Consider the following 26,868-nt stretch of genomic DNA (forward strand, 5'->3'; position numbering starts at 1 on the left):
TTTTGTTTACTTTTCTTTTCAATCGTTTGCCTGCATGGCTTCGACTAATGCAGTGTGCAAATTTGGCGAGAGAAGCTTCCTATTGGGAGCAATGGGTTGTCATTTAGCTACCTGAAAGATATGTCATTGAAATTCGTGTCACTGGACCAGTGATACATGTGTGGACTGGTGCACTATTTCAAATGAAATGACATTAAGGTGTCATGTGGTATGTAATTTATTGGCGTGTATTTCACATTAGCCGAACATAAAGATAATCTACTCTTATAAAACGTGATATTCGTTCATTTAGACATGTTTGGTGGATATTTATATGAGTGTGTATATGTACGACATAATGCAATAGAGGCTGCGAACCATCCTCACGTCCACACCAACATTGCTGTGTCTACTAGTATATTATGAAGTCAATAAATGAAAAATAATCGTCTGACTATAATTTTTATTTTTTTTTAAATTTTACGGATAAAACTGCAGAATGATTTTAGAAATGTAATTTTTAATTCACAATTCCATAAAATATACATACAACCATAGAAGAAGCTTCTTTAAGAACATGTTTAAACTTTATGAAACCTAGTAAATTCAGGACACTGGTACATCAGAATGCTGTGACATATGCTAAATCCCTATCGTTACAGTTGTATTGTATAGAAGAGATAGATTTACATTAGAAAAATAAAGGTGCGAATAGGTAATGGAAGAATCAGTTTGAAGTCATGTTGAATGTTAACGTAATTAATCTAACGGGATTAAATGGAGACATAGAATTCGTCCTACTTTTTGTTGAATCCAGAGTGTTACACGGCATATAACTTACAGGTGTCTATGGAGTATCGCCATTTTCGGTGATTACACTAGTGTATTTGCATAATAAACTCTTGTATTAATGATAAATGCGTTTCCTTGAAGTTAAAAGCACAAACGTACCTACCAACATGTTGGTAACCACATAACATTTTAAACATTATTAGAGAGCATACTAAATATTACTGGTGAGATTTGAACAACGTTAATAACAAATCATTTAAAGTATATTTTACATAGTGAGTTTGACCTTTTCATTTTTGAAAGTGTGTATTATTGAAAAGGTTATTTTCCTTTCATGATATATCTGCTAATACTTTCACAAGAGAAGTTGTAATAATGCGCTTTTATTGTTCTCCACAGGACCCATTAAATCTGAAACTGGAATTTCAAAGTAAACATTTAATATAGATGTTATAGCATTTAACTTTTGTGTTAATATCTCCAGGGCGTCTTCCTTTGATCGTGTCGACTGTCAGGTAATTCAGCTAACAGCAATAAGAACAGCTCAGATCTATTGTCATACTGTGAAATAACAAAGTGTAAATATATATATTTATTAAAGTGTTTATCGTTGTATTTTTGTAAAAGTCAACAAGGCATATTTTGTTCTGACATGTCACCAGGGTAACAAAATGGAGAAAACAATAACACTCACTAACAGAAGTCACAGGATATTCGCATTCCGATAGGGAATGAAAAATCATTTTCTTAAATCAAAGAAACATCCATATCAAAACTTTATTCAGAAAACATTTAATAACACAATGGTACTTTTTTGTAAAAGAAAATGTATATTTTGTGCATTGCTCAGTCGGACATCTCTGCTAAATGTATACGTTGTACAAAACCGTCTGACGAAAGAATGAAAATACTTATCTTTGACGGTGGATAGCATGAGGCCAGAAACTGTTATTCACATGTGGTGTATTTCATTCGGGCGTATTAGTAGTATGCTGGACCGAGAGTGTGTAATGTTTCCGAGACTGCTTGCGGCAAGAAAGTTTGGGAATTGCATACATTTTTGTGTAAATTCCAATTTTCAAATGTTAACTTTCTCATGTCCACCAGTGAATTTGATGAACGGTCCTTGTGATAAATTCTACTTTTTAAATTTTCATATAACCTCCACCTACATAAAAACACCACTCTAGACATACATTAGAAATTTAAAATAACTTAAATCAGTATCTATGGATGAAAGAAAATTAGGCCTAGAATATTTCAGTGATACAGCTAAACAGATTTGGTTCGAAATGGTATTCATGTATGTGACCATTATTCAAATTTTTTAAAACAATTCGTATATTCTCCCTCGGGATCTCTCAAAAGTTCATGCTTGCATACGGCTATTCCCACCAACACTTAGACCGAAATGGTTATCTTTGAAGATCAAAACTCCCACTGTGCCCCACTATGGAGAACACCAACTGTGAATGTCAAAACCATCAAAGGAAATAAAAATTCAGACTATTACACTCAATAAATGACACACAGCTTAATAACTGTACGACCAAAAACAGGTTTCCAATAGCAACACTGCCAATGAAAGCAACAGCAAAGGAATCTGTAACTTTTAGAAACTCTTCTATATATGAGTAAGTATAATTAATTTGAATATGGACCCTGGATTCCCTGGCATGTGAGAATAAATACTGGGGTTACATTGTGTGGAATCACAGTTCATCCGTCTCTACCAGTTCCACCTACCGTAACGAAGTGTGGGAACTTCACGTTTCTTGGTGCCATTTTGTGTTTTTGAAAATGACGTTATCACAATGTTGACGGTCATTTTCACATTAGCACCGAGGAAGAAGGTCATTTAAGGTGTCAAGATTCACCATGTTACCAAGTACTCCTACGACAGTAGCTCATGTCAGCGTGGTTAATGCTATCCAGGTTTACAAATACCTCTAAAGGCGACAAATTACTAGCGCGCGCTCTTAATGCGATCGAAGTAAATGTTGATAAAATGTAATTGAACACTGTGATTACGGTTCGGAAAGGAGCTTACCTTCAAAGAAAGGGGGATATTTGGTTTAAAAAGGGCTAAAAGTTGTGCTGAGAGATGAAGTGAGAACAGCACCCTGGAATACTCCACTAACTGTCATTTGTCAGCTCTTGTTTTCAATGAGCGAACGCTGGCTCTCCAACCACTCATTGGGGCCTTTATGCTCCGTGTTCGTTTAATTAACTCCTAACAAAGCTTTCCTACTTGGAAAAAAATAGCGATCGATCGGTCTTTTCTTGTTCCCTACCAAATCCTGTCGATCTTAGTATAAATAATAAATGAAATTTGGCTTAGCGTCCGGCAAGCAGAATCGCTTCTGAGTCCACGAGAATTAAGACTGAGACATTTGAAGCGAGTATTGTCAAAAAGACTACAAGATTTGTACGATTTATACGCCAGTGGGACTCTAATATCCACCACAGAACCCACAGGGAAATGTCGTGTTTTTGCCATTTATTGACCAAGGGGAAAGCGGAAAATTAAAAGCCGAAAGCTGGAGAAGTGTTTCCCTCCGTCGCTGTAGAACTGCCTGCTTGGGTATCACATGGCTAGAACCACCTCTACCTACCTCTCACACTGACACTAATAGCAGTCGAGTATGACTCTGGCTGTTTGGAACACCGGTGTCGGAGGTGGGGCACTCGAGACCGCTTCACTCACGCCCCCGTTTGCTTCGCTACAAGAAATAGTTCACGGTTTAGCTTATAAATTGAGACGTATTATTGAACATCAAATGTGCCTTTTTCCTTGCTTGTACTTTAATCAATATAAATTAGTTTTTATATTACAAAACAATCTGCTTCTAGCAGATTCATTTTGATTATTGAAAGGTTTTTTAATCTACATAGTCATGCTAATTCCTTTCTCTTCTTTTAATCTGTTCTCACTAGATTGTTAGTGATGTCAGTCCTGAATATCCAGATTCAATAAGAAGTTTACATGTCTGGGTTGTAAGGACTTTTAGACATATACCCTTTATCCTGAAGAATGTGTGGCTTTGATAGGATATACACACGTGTTCTCAATATCGCATCAAGTGATTAACCTATACAGTTACCTTCACAGAAGACCTAAAAGACAAGAGACATGAAAACATACACCAACAGATCTGGATCAGGTTTTCAGCTTTTAGCATTTCAGTAATGTCACACTGAATAAGGACATAAGCAGTTCATCAATCTTAACGTATGTGTCGATGTTTTTAAAATTTCCATACGTTAATAAAGGTATAATTTCAATTCAATTTAGCTTTGAAATATGATTGAACACAATAGATTTGATCAAATACCACATACATTTCACATCCCATTCCTACCCACACTCCAAGAATCAAGTTGCTCGTAGACAATTATACTTTAAATATAAATTCCATCACATCTACAACTGAAAACGTTTATTGTTGGATTATGTTAGGATCTTATTACACACAGACTCCAATATAAATAAAAGATATATATTTAACAGTGCATTCATAAAAATGTTTTCCAACATAAGGACCACTAAAGGTTTCAACATCCAAACGTCACAGGATGAAGAACTTTTTTCTCATTCAAGGCAACAATCTGCATGGTTGGCAATAAATTCAACATAGCGTATCGAAGCTATTTTTCTAGAGTGTGTTAGTCCATCACTGTCAATATCTGCTCATGACCAAGTTGATATGGTTTATCATTCACTCAGCCAACACCTGATGTGTTTAGCATGGGATTCAGGAATTCGCATATTGCATGTTGGCAAATCGACTGTATTATGAGAATAAATACATGGCCCAACACGCTAAAACCCTCACACCGTGTGAGAACGGGACCAGGGTTAAGATTACATTTTAATAACATGCGTAATCTCACTCTACACAGTTCTCTCTTTATTCCAAGTGGCCTGGTTTCAGCAATATAACACGATACGTTCTATCATTATCGGGCCTCTAAACACGGACTTAACTGCGCCCAAAAGTTAAGACAATTTTTCTCCCAATTTCTTTTCTGCAAAATCCCCTCAAAAAGCTACAGCTTCGTAAATATTCGTAGGGTGTGGCTGTACATGTGATCCTTTCAGCGAAAGATATAAAACATCGATGACATTAATATTCAATACGCACAAAGATTACGGGATTTGGATATTAAACGGAGAACGTCCATTTGTTAGGTTGCAGTGACAAGCTTAATAGTTACATAAATCAGAAAAGCATAGAATATTTTTTTGCGACAACTATTCATACAGATTTCGGGCTGTTGGATACCATCGTATTGTAACAACGTATAGAAAGTGCATATTTTCTCAATCGCATTCCGTAACCCAGATGCATGGTGTGTCTTAGGCCAAGACCTCCTTTATCCCACAGTCAAGGAAAGCCTAGTATTAGGGAATTACCACAAGAGGATCTGACCCAGCACAAAGTTTTACGATGTTTTCTTATGACCTAAGATCGCACCAGCCCAAATCTGTAGTTGCACAATCACCCTTCGGCTGACATAAGTTTTAGGAGCCAGATTAACAACGGTGCGACGGGGTCGGCTGAGGTATCAAATTTCGTCGGAGGGCTTGTGTGGGAAAAGCCGTGCTATTAAAGCCTTCACTTTGCGTCAGAGGTTTTTTCCTTCGTCTTAACGGTATATAAACAAGCACAAAGGAATACTGCCTGTTTGGGATAGACATTGATCCCACTGACATATTGACATTATGCCTCTGCGATCGTTGAAACGATCGCGATAAGATAGGAGAATGCAGACAACCTTAGGTTCACCTCTTATGACCTGATACGTGCTGAAAGTCACACACCGGCCATGGTACTGATTACGTCTGCTCGGCGGACGTAATAGCAGACGACAGCAGTTTGAACATCCCGCGTTTCAGGAATGAAAAAAATATCAGTGAAGTTTGAACCTTTACATGTTTGAAACCCACCACCGGAATTTCAAAGCGAAACGTTGCGTTTTAAGCTAGAGAGGCGACTGCGAAAAAAGACTCAGCAAAAACGATACAGACGGAGGGTGAGATCCCGTGCCAAGGGTTGAGTTTGTGCTATGTGAGGATCCTCCCGATATGCAGTCGGCACGCTTACCGAGGACGTCAAAAGCATTGTATCTCCGGGCTGTCTTGCTCTGAGGGGTTAGTCATAAAAACGTGATGAAAAAAACCTTCTGCCCCTGGGTGAAGAGGCAGTTCATGGAGCCATGACCTCGTAGTTCCGCGTTACGTCTTAGAAAATAACTACTTTCTACAGTCGAGTGTATTGAAATTTACGTAGGCGCGAACACCTCCGAACCCGGATTTGTATTAACAGTGTGGGATAAACGTAGAAGTTCACGTGTACTATTACGTTTTATAAAGCGACCATGGCTACAAAAAAACTGATTGTTTGTTCAAAATACTACGTCTGTCAATCATTATTTTGATAACTGCCAACCCGAATTTAAAGATTCTGAAGAGACGAGTTGGAGTAGACGACACCATGACGTATTTTTTATATTAATTAAATTCAGAAAAGTATGTGCATCTAGCACCATGGACCATAGTCAGATTTAACGGATGAGAATTTACAGTAGTGAGGTGTAGATATGGAGTCGTTAAATATTAAAAGATAGCGGATAGTTTGATCAAAAGAGAAGAGATATGCGAGAAGCATCTTTGAACAATACAGACAGCCCTTTGATAGCTAATCAACCCTCCTCATATCAAGCAAGCGAGCCATGATAGATGTACTGGAGACCGCTGTTTTATTTTTTGTAAATCGGCTAGTGTTAGTTCCCAATATACGTCTTATTTCCTCGCTAATCCACCAGCTTTGTGCCTCATGCTCTTCGCCATTTAGCCTCGGCGTGCGCATTACAGTCCAAGGGACATAACTCGCGGACAGCAGCAACAAAACTTCGTGACTATGAGAGCGACACCTGAAATGCATGCTGACCGAGGTGGTTTTTTTTCATCAATACTGTAGTCGGTCTGGTACTTCCTTGTCTCATTGTATAATGTTAAATATCAACACTGATCATGTACGATGTTAAAAATATGTTGTGGCGACTATGTCGCAGTTGCACAGACATGAACACCCCAAATGAAACTATACATCTGTCTTTGCGTGAACTATACAAAATCTGCGACGTTTAAAGCCAAGTATTATCAGAAGGCGAGAAGCATTTACTTTTACATTTGTCGTATCATAGGTATGCTCAGTGGAGGAGGAGAACATATTTAGAGTGATTAACCATTTTTCATCTCAATCAATAATCAAGGGATAGTTTAATATAACCACTACCACCATTACCCACAATATGACATCATTTGATTTTATATTATTGAAAATAACGTTTTCAGTCTTCACTACAAAAAGCATAAACATTATTATCCTTATTATGATTATGATCTTTAACGCTCCCATGTTCAGTATTGATGACTATTGACTTCGTGTGGTAAGCAGATTTCTGTGCATGGAACGTAGTGCTAGTCTTATGCTGAACAAGAAGACGTTAAATTGGTATGCACATAACACATACATCGATTTGCAGAGTCACCACCCAGACAAATTGTCTCACCCTAGGAAACTCATTACACTACCCACATACTCGGAATATGTCACATAGAGAAGGCAGATTGAATATTAGTATCTCACAAAGAAAAACTAATATATCGCACTCCGACAAAACTGAATTATCTCACTCAGGCAATCGGGATGTCTCAGCTAAAAAGCCGAACTATAGCATCCAGGACGAGGTAAATTGAGAATATCTTTCAGACAAAATTCTATATATCCTTCGGGCAAACTGAATATATCATACATATGGTAAATATCCCACCCACCTATACTGGATATATCACCCACCTATACTGGATATATCACCCACCTATACCGGATATATCACCCACCTATACTGGATATATCACCCACCTATACTGGATATATCACCCACCGATACCGGATATATCACCCACCTATACTGGATATATCACCCACCTATACTGGATATATCACCCACCTATACCGGATATATCACCCACCTATACTGGATATATCACCCACCTATACTGGATATATCACCCACCTATACCGGATATATCACCCACCTATACTGAATATATCACACGCACATACGGGATATTTCACTAACCTATAGTGACTGTTTCACCCACCTGTACTGAAATACCTTGCCCGCCGAAACTATCTCACATGAAACATAAAACACAAAGAGAAACCTTGTTAGCTAACATAAGTGATATTTTACGAAACAGAGGCTTACTAGATAAATGTCTTGTTTTACATGGCAATGCAGACCTCTCAAGTGAAAAAAATCTAAATATCTTCAAACATGTCCATCATTACATCAATCAAACTAAACGAATCCTCGGTTCATCTTAAACAGTTATATTCTCAAACACAAGATCTCTTATCTTCACCCGCCTTTTCACATGTAAATATAGTTGTTTGTAAATATTGGGAGAGGACGTCATTAAGTTGCCCAATCCATTTCTTCAATGAATAAAATATGCTTAAATCAGCTCTCTCACCTACCTGTACTGAATACCTCATCCATCTATAAGGAACATCTCACCCGCCTATACTGAATACCTCGCCCACCAATACTAAATACTTCACCCTCTTATGATGAGCATCCCACCAGCCTATACTGAATAACTCGCCCGCCTATGCTAAATACTTTACCCATCTACAGTGAATATGTCCCCCACCTATACTGACGATCTCACCCGCCTATACTGAATTCCTCACCCACCTATACTGAATTCCTCACCCAACTATAATGACTAGCTCACTCACCTATACTGACTACTTCACCCAGATAAACTTAATGCCTCACTTACTGATCCCGAATGCATTACCCAGATGGAATGAATACCAAGCAAGATCAAACTGACTGTATTTTGTTGTCAAACAGAATGTCCCACCTTATCAAACAGGATACTTCACTAAGTCAAACCGAATACCTCTGTGACACGCAAAATGGGCACCCCAGCTATGTAAACTGTAATTCTCACACTAAACACCCCGCCATGTCAAATTAAAGATGTAACCGAGTCCAACTAAACGCGTCACCCATCCGAAATGAATGTTTCACCCAGGCAATCATATTACACCATCCAGAAAAAACTGAAGACCTTACCCAACCAGACGGAATACATGTATCTCACCCAACCAGACTGAATACATGTATCTCACCCAACCAGACTGAATACATGTATCTCACCCAACCAGACTGAATACATGTATCTCACCCAACCAGACTGAATACATGTATCTCACCCAACCAGACTGAATACATGTATCTCACCCAACCAGACTGAATACATGTATCTCACCCAACCAGACTGAATACATGTATCTCACCCAACCAAACTGCATACATCTACCTCACCCAACCAGACTGAATTCATGTATCGCAAATAACCAAACTGAATACATGTATCTCACCCAACCAAACTGAATACATCTACCTCACCCAACCAAACTAAATACTTGTATCTCTTCCAACCAAACTGAATACATGTATCTCACACAACCAAACCGAATACAACTACCTCTCACCCAACCAGACTGAATATATCTACCTCACCCAACCAAACTGAATACATGTATCTCACACAACCAAACCCAATACAACTACATCTCCCAACCAGACTGAATACATCTACCTCACCCAACCAGACTGAATACATCTACCTCACCCAACAAGACTGAATACATCGACCTCACCCAACCAAACTGTATACATAGACCTCACCCTACCAGACTGAATACATCGACCTCACACAACCAATGTGAACACATGTATCTCACACTGCCAAACTGAACACATATATCTCACACAACCAGACATAATACCACATCAAATCGCACTTCCTCACACAAACCGATCACGTCACGATCAGCCAACAAATTATATATAAACCCCATCAAGAACCTAAGGAAACAAAAACCCTCGAGGCTAAAGAAGCCATACATCTACCGATACTGTAGACCTTTATGTAAAATCAATGGCTAATAGTCACAGTAAATATACAAATCGAAACAGCTAAACCGACTATCTCATAGAGTCACCGACGGATCCCTTATTTGCTCCTAATAGGAAGCTCTCAAACCTATTGTCTCCACCTCACAGTCAGCTGATATTATTCATGCCGTTCTTATTTTCGTAAAGCATATAAGCGGATTCTTAATGGTTTAGTTACCAATAATTCTTGGGAAAATGGGAAATTCTGTCTCTTGGGTTTGGATTCTCAAAGAAGAAAATATTACTTTTGTTGGAAGACGAAGTGTAAATGTCACAATGTAACGCAAAACACATCCTCTGTTTTGGGTTGAAACAATGGTCTGAACTAGAGGAATTTGAAACATGTTGCTGAGATATTGGAACTGTCAACCGTATTTGATAAGTGGCATATCATCAAAAATTAAACTGCTGGGCACGTTATATTTACTACTTTCACTTGGAAATTAGACTTCATTCTTCACGGTATATTTAGTCACATTTGCTTATTTTCGTCAGTATTATTCACTTAGAAAATAATGAATATATTTTATTTATTTTAGTTTTATCAGAATCTACGCGCGTTCATTATAAGTAAATGATCAATGATAACAGCGCTCATGGCCAAATCCCTTGGGTGATACTTGCAACCAAGAAAGGCTGACAGTCACGCATGCACGGACGCACGCACGCACACACGCACACGCGCACACACACACACACCATCGCCTAAGTAATTTATACCACCAACATCCACGAATTCTATATATTCTATTATATACCGGTTTCACGTGAGACAAATTTTGTAGTAGAAAATACCATGTATAATCTGTAGAACCTTATTCATCTTTATCTTAAAAATTCTTGACAGCATCCTTTTATCAAAAATAATAATAATAAACATATAGAGCAAACGAACAAGCAAATACCGAACGTCTTAGCTTAAATATCATATTTAAGTGAGTTTGTCTGTATTTCGGCCTCAACAGTAGATTGTTTTGACAAGGAAATGCGTGTTGATGTTCATAGACAAATGTCAGTTGTCAACATCAGACCTTGCAGCTAAACAGGTAACACATTTCATGTATATATACATTACTGACATTTACAAATGTTATAGCAATGTTATGTAAGATGATACTAAGCACATTCGCATACACACATGTCAGCATGTCATCCTGTTCAAATAATGATATAGCAATGCACGAGGAAGTCGAGACGATGGCTGTATGAATGGGAGACACGCCTGAATGGAGATCTGACTTGGCGAGATAACACCTAGGTTAAACTTTCACGTTATTTTACAAACTCGTTTTCACTCGAGTAAAATAAAACAATAATGGATTTGTATAAAAGATATTTCATAACAGCTTAGGTTAAATTGGACGGTTAATGCAGAAAAGCCCTGACTCCATCAGATAGAAATATAAAGTATATCCAGTTGACATGTCTTGATAAGATGGCAGCAGTCTCGTGTTGATTTGAATTTCCCTGAAATTTAGACCTGTCGCCCTTCCTCGAAAGACAAAATCAAATTTAATTACATATTGTCTTCAGTTGTCTTATTAAAAAAACATTTAAGTCTCGCTGAGTTATAAAATACACACTTAATAACTATAAAAGCGTCCGTTTAGTATTTCATTTTACTATCTTTATCATAACAACTGGAGTAAAGGTCAAGTGGGTTGGTTAAATGGCATAAGCGTTCGCCTTTGCATCTAAGGTCGGTTCAGTTGTCTACATAACAAAGGCCATACCCCTACGAGGTATTGCAGGACAATAGAAAATTGTTCACAACAAGAATAAAGTAGATTCTGGAAAATGGAAAAAAAAGCTTTATGTGTACATTTCATGGTCACAGTCCAGATACGTCCCTCACACTAAACATTACCCATTGTTCTTTATGCATTAATCCTGGAACTGTTACACCAATGACTGATGTCATAAGCAACGTCCAAGCCCCAGTCAACCAAGTCAAAGACTGATCGCCATTTATAAGCATGGTTTGGACCGGTAAATCTGTAACACAGTCCATGGACAATAATAGTTCCCTTCCGTCTATAATTGTAAGCTCTCCAAACCTAAGAAAGTTTAACCGATCTCCTCAGGTTCTGAATCTTCCATCTTATTGAGGCTCTGTTTCCTCTAATTGGAACCCTTTGTTTCTCAGTGGTTTGATATCTTCAGAGATTATACGTGACGAAAGAACTATCTGATTTTCTCTCTTATGCAAGCGCTCCAAACGAAGCAGTTCTAGATTTCCTCGGGTTCTGAATCTCACTGGGGCTCGCTTTTAATTGTCATTGAACAATTTGTTTTTGCAATATTTTCAGACATTAAGTATGGCAAGGGGCACATATTTTCTCTCTTATGCAAGCGCTCCAAATGAAGCAAGTCCTCATTTCCTTGGGTATTGTCACTGGGCTCCTTTTCAGTTTGAATGGAACTATTTGTTCCTAAGTGGTTATATATTTTCAGAGACTAGAATTAGTCTAGTACTCGGATTCCCCGCTGAGATGCACCACTACGAAGCGATTGGTACTGGCTGACGCTTTTACTCCATGAGTGTTCCCAACACAAAGTCGTGTAGATTTGCATGTACAGTAGCACGTAATTATTGGAAGTGACGACTGTCACCTTTAGCTGCTATAAAACATAACACTTGTCATAATTTGAGAGAAACATACAAACGTCAAGTAGGTTGCACTTCATGGGTTCTAAAAACATCCTCCTGAACTTTGCAGTCTTTGAGGCTCAAAAACATGTCTCATGGTACGAAATCTCCTAGCAGGCTTAAAATGCATATTTTCTTAGTGTCTGTCAACACTAAGTGCTTTTAGCATATCTTCTGTGTCCCTTTTTTCAAGTGTGAATAACATCGTCTCCAATGACATGTACATTGCATGTCAATATCACTATGCGCATTACAGCGGCAGGGGTGAAGGTCTTGTACATGTCATGCCCATGCTCTTCAAGTGCATGTCGTTACCAGGTAAACACGGTAGATGTCAACGCTGCAATGTGTGCTCCCCGCGGCTTTTTTCTTGCCTTAAGAGTGAGTGAGTTCAGTTTTATGCCGCTTTTAGGAATCTTCCAGCAATTTCACCGCGAGGGACAGAACAAATGGGCTTCACACGTTGTACCCATGCGGGGACTCTAACCCGGATCTTCGACGTGACCAGCGAACGTTTTAACCACTGGGCTACTCCCACCGCAACCTTACCTGAAGAAGCAAGAGTCTAAGTTCGAGTTTGGTCTGATCATAATTCGGGGTTTGTAGGCACCATGTTCGATTTCGCTGGGTATGCAAAGATGTTTTCAAGCGTTCGCTGATCACGCTTATTTTAAGACCTGGGTTCGATCCTCCACTTGGACAAAACGTATGATTGTTCATTGCTGGTGTCCCGCACCGTGATGTTTCTGGAATACTCCTAAAAGCGACGTAAAACTATGATTTTTTTACTCATAAAGACATAAAACATCATCGGCTAGACTAACACCTAGTCTCTCAACACTCACAATGCTGACTGAGATTATATTTACATCTAATCTATCAAATGAACATAATAATACTCTTAATTTATTAAAGAAATAATAAAAATGAACTAAGAGAATTGTTTTCACTGAAACTAATCAAACGTGCCAAAAAAAACAACCCATAGACCTGCATATGGTCTTTGTTAGATATTGTTTCATGTTCAATATTACAGATTAGATAGAAGTCCACGACATTTATGTTGAAAAGGGGCCCAATAAGAGTCAGAACCTGGTTACTTTACAGGGGTACTTGCTTCATTTAGAGCTGTGACTTTACTTTTGGGATTTCCAGAAGGGGAAATAGTACGATGCAGGGTCTCTCAACCCCGTTACCACTTCCACCCAGCTCTTTCTGCAACGCTAAAGCCTTAAATGAAGTAAGTCTAGATATCCTCAGGTTCGGAATCCTCCACTTCACTAGGCCTACATTTCAATGTAAAAGAGTTGTCTGTTTCGATCAAAATGACATAATTCAGAGAATAAACCTTAGTCTAAGACTCAGAAAGACTCGTCTACGGCTGCATCTGTCCATGGGATTTCTAGGCGAGAGATAATTGAAATAGTGTTAACGCTTATCGCGCGTTACCTTCTTCCCCAGAGAATTTTAATATTAGCACGACTTGAGTCTTTATTTCATGGGATTTCCTGTTGATGTGACTTACCCACACTCGTAACATCTATATCACTGTATATCTATATCTGTAACTGTCTAGTGTATATGAAAATCGCACTTAAATATTCATACATGAAATACCTAATAAGGAAGTGCAAGCTTGTATATTGCAAGCCCCCGTGTAACATAATACCATAGATATATTTACGTACAGGTGCATGCATGTTGATGACTTATGTCCAGTATACTTACAAATCACTTATGTCATATACTATTATATACGAATATACTGTGTACCACAGAAAACGGACTCAAAGAGACTACCAAATTCTAAATGATTCTCATGTAACAATATAGGTGTGATCACACCGTGCGTATGGTGGTTTGAGTTACACGTGCAGGAGAATGTCGACGAAAGCAGGAGAAAGTCACTTGTCAAAGAACAGATCAGGCGAATTTTACTAACAACAGATCAGGAATGTTATTCATGCAAAATCGCCTTCTTGCTTTTTCATGAAGGTATGCAATAAGTAATGATGTATAATATTTAATAATGAAAAATAATATCCCAAATTGTCACTAAGGCACATAACATAAAACGAACAACATCGATATTTCAATATATCATCGAAATTTAAAATATATTTAACTTTTAACAAAAAACAGAGAATGTTTTATAAAGTTTTTGCTAAATTAACATTTCACTTGCATTCCTTTTTGATTTGACATTTAATTACATAACTTTATTTATATCGAAATTTCAAACGCAGAGTTCAACTCATTTCAGATCGATGATTACTATAAACCTCTGGGCGTTCGGGTTATTGAGTTTTTAAGAGTCTTCATGCATGTTCCTTACAGCGTATTTTAAAAGAGACGAATTTAAGCGTCAGACCGGTTTATGTCATGTAAATATCAGATCAACGCGGTCGTAAATGTATTTCGTTATTGTTCGGAACATAAGCCATGAACTCTATACATACACTGTAAATGTCTTGCACATTTCTGATTTAACGACATCGTTGCATTACCGTCTTTGTCCCTTTCATATGTAAGTATTACACCCCAGGTGCATATACGAGGCCGTCACTTTGCCTCGACGTAATACAAATGGTAGTAAAAGGTTTTTAATGATATGTTTTTGTCCTTGTAACGATTTATGACGCACAAATTTATGCCATTTCTTCAATAGCATATCTTGTTGACGAATCCAAATAAGAAAGAATACACATGAACATATTTGATAGCATTTATTGCACACTGTGCAACAAAAGGCTGGTTTGTGTATATAGAACACGATGAAATATATTTACACATATTCTTTCTTCAGATATGGAACTGACAATAAATAAATCGTAGACTATCGAAAAAGAGAAACCATTATCAAGTAACAGGACGTAGTCTGAAGAGATATGTTTATTCATGTTGGTGATGACCCCCCACGAAGATGAAATCAGCAAGTGCGCCTAGCAAACCACGTGTATCCATTCATATCTCCAAACAGATAATAAATTTCACTGTCTCGTCTACTACACGGAGCGTCTAGAGGGGTGTATTACATAATCCCATCAAGTGAAACCCGACACCGCACAGGTGTTGAAATTAATCACCTGTCATTAGAAGTTTGAAAGAAAGTGACATGACGGCAAGGTTTATGATTCACGTGTCAAATGCTAGTATTATTGACTGTTATTTTCACTCTTTGGGAGAGTGAACTATGCAAAGGGAGACGTTCTCGCTCATCTGCAAGCGACCACACTGGAACTGATTCATCAAAGGTTATTGCTTGTATCCCAAATAACATTTACACTGACAGTCACAAAACTAAAAACTGGATTTGACCCAAAACGTTTCTATTCCGAAACAGCGCAAAACATAGTTGCGATCGTTCTATCAAATGCATAACCACCGAATAACAATTGCTTGTTAATAGTTTGATAATTAGTCAGCATCAAACAAGGGCGCAAACGTTCGTTTTAGGAGTGAGTGAGTGAGTGAATTCTACGCTGCTTTTAGAAATATTCCTGCAAAATCACGACGGGGACATCATAAATTGTCTTCACACACTGTTTTGAGGAAAAAGAATATTTTAGCGATATGTGAAGCGAAGTATTTTTTGTGTCCATATTTTTCATGCAAGCAGTGGTATTTATATGTTGTATTTTCTACATACTTTTAAATGCGCCTAGGAAGTGATTAGGAAAAAAACGCTGGAATAGTTTATATTCAAAATATTAGTTTTAGCCCCAAAACAGTTGTTGGACGTTTTCGAAATCATGGGAGCACGAGTTAGCTTTTTTAAATCCTTTGCAATTCTCCAATAACATTTTAGCAGTATTACAGAAACACTTCAGCAATGTCAAGACTGCAAACACTTGAACTGGGTCTACACAATGTACCAGTTTAGTGAATCGAACTCAAAGGCGAACGGACGCTTTAAGAAACAGGCTAAACCAAGATCACCATCGTCTTAGGTGACGGTACGTCCGGTAAACGGAGTGGAGTTTAAGTCAGAGCTTGTAGATGATCGAGTCTGGAGCAGACAAACCAACTATGAATGATACTCAGTGAGTGCAGACTGTGTAGACGAACGTCAGGAAACATTAGGAATATCTACCCGGAACAGCCGCGGGCGAAATCGTAAAAAGATGTGACGGGATGGCTAGACGGGGTCAGGGGGTCAGAGGTATACAACAATGTCTGCATGCAATAATACGGACATTGTTGCGAAACGTTACCGAGTTGGATCATATGGTTTCTTGCCAAGAAACATCCGGAATTCTGAAGACAAAAGAAGGTTATATCATATTACTGGGCACGAAAAGGTGTATGGCCTCTTGACGGAATCAGGATACTTGTATACTTATACTTAGACGGTATGTGACTGAGGGATGTGCTATGGGCGGGTTATGGCCTAATATACATGCTGATGGTCAGTAGACGGAGGATGGGCTTATGGATGAGTAGTGCACGACCTAATGACATGCTGATGGACTAAGGACCATGAATGGGTACTGGACGGAATGGAGAGTTATGGGTGGTAACTAAAGGGAGTTAGGATGCACACACACACACACACACACACACACACACACACACACACACACACACACACACACATGATACCAGACTGATCAGCGATATGTGTATGCATATATTCATAGACGTGCTAACGTACTTAAGTATATATAAACTTCCTGTTTGACTTAAGAACGTAAGAGTTTGACTGAATAACGTCTCCCCGGTTACTAGCTGCTGATGGACTTTGGACATGTAGACTGAGTGAGAACATGTTGATGGTGACGGGATATAGTCGGGGTAAAGGCGTGTGGGCGGTTACTACATGGAGTAGGAGCTAGAGATGTGACATCTCTGCAGACTGTACAGGAGTTTCATGGTAATCAGTCATGGCGATAACGTATGGTTGGTAGGCATGCAGTGGCATGTGGTTTGTGGATATGGTAATTTCATATGGTTGGTAGGCATGGTCACATACGGTTGGTAGGCATGGTAGTATTATATATAGTTTGTTGGCATCTTGATTTCCTGTTTGGTAGGCATTTGTGACATCGTATGGTTGGTAGGCATGTACTTACTTATGGTTGGTAGGCATGATATTATAAACTGGTTGGTAGGCGTGGTAAAGTAATATGGGTTGATAAAGGTGGTAATTTCATGTGGTTGGTAGGCATGGTAATATAATATGGTTGGTAGGCATGGTAATATAATATGGTTGGTAGGCATGGTAATATAATATGGTTGGTAGGTATGTTAATATAATATGGTTGGTAGGCATGGTAATATAATATGGTTGGTAGGTATGTTAATATAATATGGTTGGTAGGCATGTACTTACTTATGGTTGGTAGGCATGATATTATAAACTGGTTGGTAGGCGTGGTAATGTAATATGGGTTGATAAAGGTGGTAATATAATATGGTTGGTAGGCATGGTAATATAATATGGTTGGTAGGCATGGTAATATAATATGGTTGGTAGGCATGGTAATATAATATGGTTGGTAGGTATGTTAATTGCATATGTCTAATAGGCATGGTAATGTCATATGTGTACAAGATATGATTATATTATATACACCTTGCAGAATATGTGCATAGTGATGTCATCTGATAGCTGCACGTGGCACTTTCATGTGGTGCCAGCTATGGTTTGTCATAAGCTCAACTTTCACTGTGGCAAGCCCTCAGAGCAAGAGTAAGCCTGAACGGTAACTGCTCAAAGGAATATAACGATGTAACCATGTAGCGATGGTTGTCCTATATTCCTTGCCAGCAGGGAACCTTTACACTGCTCTGATTGTCAGTAAAGATAAACAATCATCCAGCAGAAGAAAACGCTTGTCTATTGTGGATGTAGATATGCAAGCGAAAGTCAATATTTACAAAGTATGGCGTCATATGCAACAAGTGTTGCAGGAACTGTTGCTATAAAGATCACAGTTGCGGCGGCAGAGACGGTGAAGCCACAACCTCTGATAAACCGTTGCATCGCCTTTTGCACAGTACAGACGTACAAGACGAACACCCCCACCACCACCACCAGCCCCACCCCTGCCATCACCTCCTCCCCAGCCCCCTTACCTCCTCGAGACATAACACCGTGTTTTATGAGAATCTTGTTATCTGTTCTGAAGAACATTGGCTTTCTCCCATCTGATATTCTAGAACGTAGCTTTGGTTGTTTGAGAAAAAACATAATTTGTGCCGAAATATACTGAAAAAATAATTTTTGCAAATGTTGATGTATAAACGTCTTTTGAGAAAAGCAATTGTTAAATTCCTTTGTGATAAAAAGGTGTGTGTCTTGGAAAAGTGAACGAAACCTATTCTGTTTATGACAAATATGCAGACACCGCTGAGAAGATTAGATAAATGTTCTCTACTAAGACGGGTTCCAGCCAAACATGTATAGCAGTATACACATCCTCAACTACCCTCTCATAATTTCTGCACATCGGACAGTTCATGCACTCTGATCTGACGTGCATATAACTTAAGATGAATCATGTCTATTCTGAAAAATATGATTACGTGTAGCTCTTCCGGTTGGTGATGTTTCAATCAAGACAGGGTAGATAACTCTCCGTGATCATATAATCCGCTGCCAAAGTTGTTTGAACAATGGGTCACAAAGAAATCGACCAGAAAAGCGTGTGTATTGACATCATACCAGGCTGACGTATAGAACACATTAAGAATCAATTTCCATTTATAAGAAATTTGTGATCAAAGTAGGTAAGATTTTGGCAATATCAAAAGCATGATATGAATCACTACCAAATGGGTATGGTACTAGGTGTTTGCAGGACATATTCACAAACAATCCGAGTCAAGTCAAGTGTTCGAGTGAATTAACACAAGAATACATGTCAGAAGTCGCAGAAAAGCAAATTGTTTCCTTCATAGTTTTTGACACAAAACGTGAAAATTGGAAATGTCCCGAATCCCAAGTCATCTCGTAATACAACTCTGACACTATGAAGTTCATATTCATGCATTTTTTTCTTTTAAAGTAGTTTTTAATGCCAATAATGATGACTAAAACACTACAACACGCGGTTTTGATCACTGTAAATCTATAATGATTCCGCGGAAACTAAATTGAAATTCTTTCAGACTCAATTCATCATTTTCCCGCAAAGTGATTTGACGATAAAAATAGAGCATGTCAAATACTACTCAACAGCTTGACACTCTGCTGTTACAAAGCGCCTAGCTTCTCCATATTGCAAACCAGTGTTTCATGGGCTATTAAAATCATTACCCTATATTTACACAAATTTGGTAAAATATAAACCTCTTAACAGAGTTGTTCAAGGTTCCCCAGGGGGGCCGTATCAAGAGAATATGAAAAGAATTATGCAACGCGAAATGACACCCTATTTAGACTGTTTTAACCTAGTGTTTTTTATGCCTAATTACTTCTCCTAAATAGGCCGTGCAAAATCAATTTCCGTTTTCTGGGTGGCGGACAAAGGCAGAGACAAATAGCGGGTATGGTTTATTTCTCAAATCAATACGCTGTACTTTAAAAGGCATCAGATTAGGTAAAGTGTTTGGTAGGGGAAGTCGTTATGTAATTTGAATAGGCGTAAAATGTGTTTGTGTTTTGCAATGATATTCATTACGTGGGGAGACTGGCATATTTGGACGATCAGGTAACTGCAAATAATCTCCTCGATGTGGGGTCCGCCAAAACACTCAATTGTATTCTCATGATGAATCAGTTAGCAGAAAGACAACCAGAAATTGATAGTTAGTTGTAATCCTCCGAGCTATCCCGTTGCTTGAGTTATGTGGCTACGGTTCCCGAGATGTTACGGACAATATTAACCGTCATTCGGAGGTGTTGCGCGGTTTGACAGATGTTTAGTATTATTTGCTCAGCTCGGAAACAAAACAATCCGATCACTGTCGTTATGTAAACACACGACACGTTACACCTCACTACAGCGATACCTTAATTCACAGATAATAACTAAAGTATTTAACAAATTACACTGAACCTTATATTCTCATCTGTTAAGTATTTAATTGAGGATGTAATTTACAAGTTTATTTTATTTTGTTTAAATGCAGTTTGTTCTTTTTCATGAAGTTTTAAATGACCATAAAATACGGCAGGATTTTCATTGTAAAATTGTTCAACGAATGTAGTGTCGTTTCCTTGACAAATTCGCAGTTATGTAAACACCCGTCTGAATAAATTCAAATAGACGGTATTAATCTAGCTGTTTGACATGGTAGGTCTGAAATGTTAACTCACAAACCCGTAGAGTTTATAGTATTTCAACTTTCATGTGATTCTCAGAAAGGATGGATTACAATCACTGTAAGATCGCACTTTGAATGAAACACCTCGGCCAGTGCAGTTCTGATTCGGATTTATATCAAAACATTTATATGTAGTAGTATTGAGAGGTGATACTGACCTTTGTCCGATTGTCCACATCGGGTAGAGCAAAGAAAGCATCTTATGATGAACACTGTCCCAATACAAGACCTTGATATACCTTGCAGGACAAATAAATACATACTTTTTAAAATTGGATTTGAAATTAAAACGTGATTCTCGTGCTCCTTGAGATGTGCACGTGACTTGAGATGAGATACCAGTACAAACCGTCAAATGACCACTTTCATAATGATTCTAGCCACTTTCAAACATCGGAGTATTCTTTCCTTTGAGGATAAATTATAAAAGTATTTAGATGGCTACATCTGGTGATAACAGTAAGCATATCATGTTCTCTGAATATGAATATGTGTTATTTATAAGGCTAGCTGCACTTATCAACTCTTTTTAACGACCAGTCATGAAGTATTATAAGGTTAGCTTTATTTTACTAAGGCCTACTTATGACCTCGTTGTTACGACGTGTGATGTGTAAGGTTAGCTTTATTTTACAGAGGCCCACTTATCACCTCGTTGTGACGATGTGTGATGTGTAAGGTTTGCTATATTTTACTAAGGCCTACTTATCACCTCGTTGTTACGACGTGTGATGTGTAAGGTATTCTTTATTTTACTAAGGCCTACTTATCACCTCGTTGTTACGACCTGTGATGTGTAAAGTTTGCTATATTTTACTAAGGCCTTCTTGTCATCTCGTTTGTAGCGAAATGTATTGTGTAAGGTTAGCAATATTTTATCAAGGCCTACTTATCTCGTTGTTTCGAAGTTTCATGTGTAAGCTCATCCATTCATTCATTCATTCATTCATCCATTCACTCATTCATTCATTCACTCTTACAATGGAACCAAGGCCTACTTAATATCCCAAGGTTACAAAGTGGCATGTATTAGGTTATCAACATTGGAACTAAGGTTTGCTTAACGTATGTACTGTGGCGAAGTATGTTGTGTAATATGACTGAGTGAGTGTAATGTATAAAGTGAACTGTGAACACAAGTACCACCACGTTGTATCCCATTGCAATGTACGCATTACCAGGTAAGCTAATAGTCACAAGTCAGTTTATTTCATAAAACTTTCGGTACATACAATAACGTGATAAACCATTCAAAGTAATAATGTACAAAAAATCAAACTTTCCGTCAATTAGATGGCATGTTCAGGTGCAGTGTCGAGTGTCTGTGTCTTGTCAGGTGAGCTACAGAACCAGTGACACTCGACATATTCCATATTCTCAGGTCTCTCGGGTTCAGCATCCAAGCCTTATTAAATTGTCACTCTGCCAATGTCGCCATAAAATGGTTTTACCGACACATAAAACCTGTCAAAACTTTGCAGATATATTTTATTCGTCGTCCAAGGGAGGGAGCAAGTTGTACCTTACTCTCACTGCCATCGTTGCAAACACCGAGAAACTTGATCCAGATGAAAACTGGTCTCCTGTGCTGTCAGCGTATCAATCGGGACATTCTCCCTTTGTGACAAAAGCTTTTAGGAACATTTATTTGATGCAGATTTGTGAATTTTTCATAAATATTCCAAACAGTTAGTCGCGTTTTGTGTTGTTCGACGTTGTTATAACGAGAGGATTGTCAACTTTTTACCTTTAAATTGTAACTTTGTGAGCACTTTCTTTGTGCCTGTCATGGGGCGTCATATTGACTTTTCATACGATATCTGGTTTAGCAAGTTGAGGTGGTTATTGTGGGATGGCGTTAACTCTCCAGACACAATGCACATCTAGGATTTCACATTTAGAATGTATGCCTTCAGTAATATGTTACATCGGGTTTCATTACATAATGAAGTTAGTCGCCGTTTGTTAAGTTACATTGTTTCATAGGGATCTGTTTTGTCAACATGTTGCTGGCTTGAACCATTAATTGCGTGATTCAGAACTTTCAACATAAGACTCTTGGGGACACATTGCATTATGAACTTTGAATCTCGGACACATCAGTCTAGACATGCCACCGCGCATAACGTGGTGCTTTCGATAGGGCTATGGGCTTGATATGGCGTTTCAAAACACACTCGTCGCTCTGATATTCCGTGTTCGGTTACCCAAATGGGCACAACGCGTTAAGCACGTCTATCGAGTCTCTCACAGAGTACGGTATTGCCGAATAGTAAAAGCTGGGTGACACCATAATCACGTTTCATGTATCGTTCAAAATTTCAACAGTGTTTGTCGTGAGTTGCTAACCTCGTTCATCCGTAAGTTGTCATTCCGAAAAGATACGTAGTCTGGATTAACAAGGTGATGTGGGGAAATCCCGAAGTGATGACAATATTTTGTCTAAACGCTGATCACTCCTTAAAGCCATCAACACAATTGCTGTAATGTTTTATCATATCCAGTGCCAACTGAGAATTCGTAACCCCCATTTGCCAAATGTTGAAATAATTCAATTAAAAACATGTCATGTCCTTGTTTAAAATAACGTTTATATATAGAGTCTTTTCTACGATAATCTTACCTAAGCTTGATCCTGCAGCTGTAGCTTTATTATGGGGTGAGTTTAGTTTTACGCCACTTTTAGCAATTCCACCAATATCACGGCGGGGGACACCAGAAATGGGTTTTTACACATTGTACTCATGTAGGGAATCGAACAAGTTTCTTTGGCGTGACGAGCGAACGCTTTAGCCACTAAGCTACCTCACTTTTGATTACCCTTCCGTGATATTGCTGGACTGTAGTTAAAGTGGTGTAAATCCATACTCACTCGGACATCCTGTCCCATCAAGCTGACTTGCTGTAAAATTACCTGAATTCTGTTGAAAGTGGCGTTACACTCAACACTTTAACTCACTCTTGGGTCATTTAGGTTTGACGTATTCTTTATTTCGGTTCCAGGTCCAGCAGCTGTGGATATTTGTGTCGGGGAAGACCAGGCATGAAGTGAAGCCACGGAGTTGTATCTACAACTGCTTATTACAATTAAATCAGTCCTTGGTTTGTATGGTCCGATGTTTTACTTCTGTAATGATGTTCTTTTGTTCCTGGTTACTTCCTTTCTGGGTCCTATTTGGTTCTTTAGTCGGGGTCAACTCGGAGATACAGAAGGGTGGGTCTAGATTACTTATCGTAACATAACTGGTCATCAACTAGAATTGGCCAGCGACAGCTGGATATATTGGCAGTGATAACTCATTTAATCAGGCTGACATCAGTTGATATACAATGACACCCCGGTAATCCGGTCATTCTTCCCGATAAACAAATTCTATAGGAGCCAAAGTAGAGTTAACAGCAAAACAACTCTGGTGTTTTGTCATGGTTTTGATAGAAAACATAAACATGAACGCTTACTTTCATGAGAATTCATTTTTTTTTTTTTTGCGTTTCTTTTGCTGTTCAGTATTCTTCATCTGTACACATGAAAATGGCGGCTGTTGACTGTATGTCCAGATTAACGGGTTATCGCCTATAACTTGATTTAGTTTATACACATGGTACGGCCCAGAATATGATGTGAGTGTCTTGGAAAATGACAAATATAGATGTTTTTGGAATAGCATGACTTGTACAATCTCGATCAGACGTATGAAAACCAGGAAACCTGACTTTTTATGAAACGAATTAATCTTTCCATATGAATGAGTTTTCTTTCCCTTTTCTTTCCCTTGGGTTAGTGAGGTTAGTTTTACGCCGCACTCAGCAACATTCCAGCTAGATGGCGACGGTCTGTAAGTAATTGAGTCTGGACCAGACAATACAGTGATCAAAATATTGACCCTCGATCTACGCCGTTGGGATACGATAACATGTACCAACCAAGTCAGTCAGCCTGATCACCCGGTCCCGTTAGTCGCCTCTTAACGATATGCATAGGTTCTTGAATATCAATTCAAACCCTGTTCCTTTTTGACATTAATGTGATTGATTCCGAAAAAGATGGCAAATATACGGATCTCAACTTTGGAATGTCTCGTTGGCATCCCAAGTACAAATCAGTCCTCTGTGGCTCTTGCCGCAGGTCAGAAGTGCGTCCGAATTCTCCACCGGGAGCCCTTCTGCAGAAGGCAGCAGTTTGTGAGAATCCCCATCTTTACTGCCCGTAAAGTAGGCAAGGGCCCTGAGCTGACGATAAGGCTAATCTACGTGAAGGTGCCAGGACCTGCCGAATGTGCTTTGTTACATTCATCTATTTACAGCTGTGAACAAAAACGATGAGGAAAACATTTTGTTCATCCTATTGAATTTTGTCAGCGTGGTGATTTCACATGCCATTGATCACTGATGTACCAATGAAATCCTACATAAAAATCCTGAAATACACACCTGGTTGTATGTTCTTCATTTCGACATAGTTCCGACAGCCAACTCAATCAGAATGTCTTCCGTGAGATAGATATACGGCTCACTGTATCAGTAAATTAAATCAGAAAAGAAATATGTCTTCTTGATATCTACATATTTCCTTCCGCACGAAGACTTGCCAAGAAGGGATTCGAACATTCTACATTATCTGAAGTCCCTAAAACATCTTCAAGCTGAGTTGAAGATCCTTCAAATTCAGACGTCAGTACTGGACTATGTACCATTCGATATTCGTACACTCGACGATAAGACTTTAGGTGGTGCTTGTGGATTTTCTCGTCTCCATCCTACAGAGGCAGCGGTGGGTTGAAAACAACCAAGTATAAACCATGTAACTGACTTTTGCATACACTCGTTACGTGTGTTATATTAAGATTGACGAAGGTTTAAAGATTGTTCACATTATGAATGTTAGCTTTGTCATTAAGTAAGTTGGTTTGGTTTAACGTCACTTGGAGTCATATGACAGTGTGTCTGATTATTGTGGGAGTAAAACTGTTTGCGTAGTTATGCACGGATGTACAGAAACAAACAAACAAAATACGTGTAAAAACATACGTAACAGACAAAATGTTGCATTATCTTGATAAAATATAGCAAAAAGGATTCAAGAAACATTATTTCATCAATCCCGTTCATTCAAATATATACTCACCATAACAATTACACTTGAGAACAACACATGTTATTTGAGCTTAAATTATAACAACAGTCCCTTAGAACAAGATATAACATCTCACGAACACGATTTCTGTCAACGTTATGTCGACACCAGTCATTGTTAACAGGGATTTATCACCCACTGTATGTCCAAACAACCAATTCTAGAACCATAAACCTACCTAATCAACTTTTATGCCTCTCGAACAGAGAAACCCTAGAAGAGAGCGAACATCCTTGTCACAGACCTATCACCGTGGGCAAACACAAAACCAGAAATTGAATATCCGAAATATTTCCAGTTTCAATTATCCCGATGTCTGCATGGTATCCAATACGCATCAAATATAGCGTAAGACTGTCAAAGATTCATTATAACTCTATTTGTGCTATAACCATATCGTCATTATACATCGACAATGGCCCAGTATCTAAATCATACGGCAGACTACGTCTACCTCCTTCAGATGCTTTAAATAAATGTCATACCAAACACTGTTCCTACGTCTACCAGCTGCGGCTGCATATTCCTGACTTATCGGAAATTAGTTGGTTTACTATGTCGCCGAGTTTAGAATTGTTTTCGTCTGAGTGATATTTATCTCCTTTGATGGGTCGTGTGAAAACGACAACGCTCTTTCGAAAGTAGGCTGCGCTTGGTTTTATATTCCAATACCTTCATCTAGATACATCCTCAGGTGTTTCTGCCAAGGCGGTATTAAGGTTTTAGTTTCAAAGTAGGTTTCTTTCAATAATTAAATATGATATTAGAAATTCAAAAGGTTGATTAATTTTATATAAATGTCAGACATTGTACCTAACTAAATCCCTAATTCGATAAAAGGTGAAATCAGCGATGCTTGATTTGATGATGGCTGTGCTGACTTATAAAAGTTATGGGTCACTATTAAATAGGAAAAAAGGGCGCTGTGAACTCATGGTATTACGGATTTTATATTAAAACGCTTTGAAGTGAATAAACGTAAGTCAGTTAATAA

The 26,868-nt window shown here is 38.4% G+C and overlaps 1 long non-coding RNA gene across 1 annotated transcript in view; it reads left to right on the forward strand.

Moving 5' to 3' along the window:
• LOC137276946 (uncharacterized) overlaps positions 1–25,164 on the forward strand; it is a 60,763-nt gene extending 35,599 nt beyond the window's left edge. The window contains exon 2 of the long non-coding RNA XR_010956595.1: positions 23,744–25,164. This is a non-coding gene — a long non-coding RNA (uncharacterized lncRNA). The remainder of the gene's footprint in view (positions 1–23,743) is intronic.
• The last annotated feature ends 1,704 nt before the right edge of the window (positions 25,165–26,868 follow it).

This window comes from Haliotis asinina, chromosome 3 (genome assembly GCF_037392515.1).
Source record: "Haliotis asinina isolate JCU_RB_2024 chromosome 3, JCU_Hal_asi_v2, whole genome shotgun sequence".
Classification (NCBI taxonomy): domain Eukaryota; kingdom Metazoa; phylum Mollusca; class Gastropoda; order Lepetellida; family Haliotidae; genus Haliotis; species Haliotis asinina.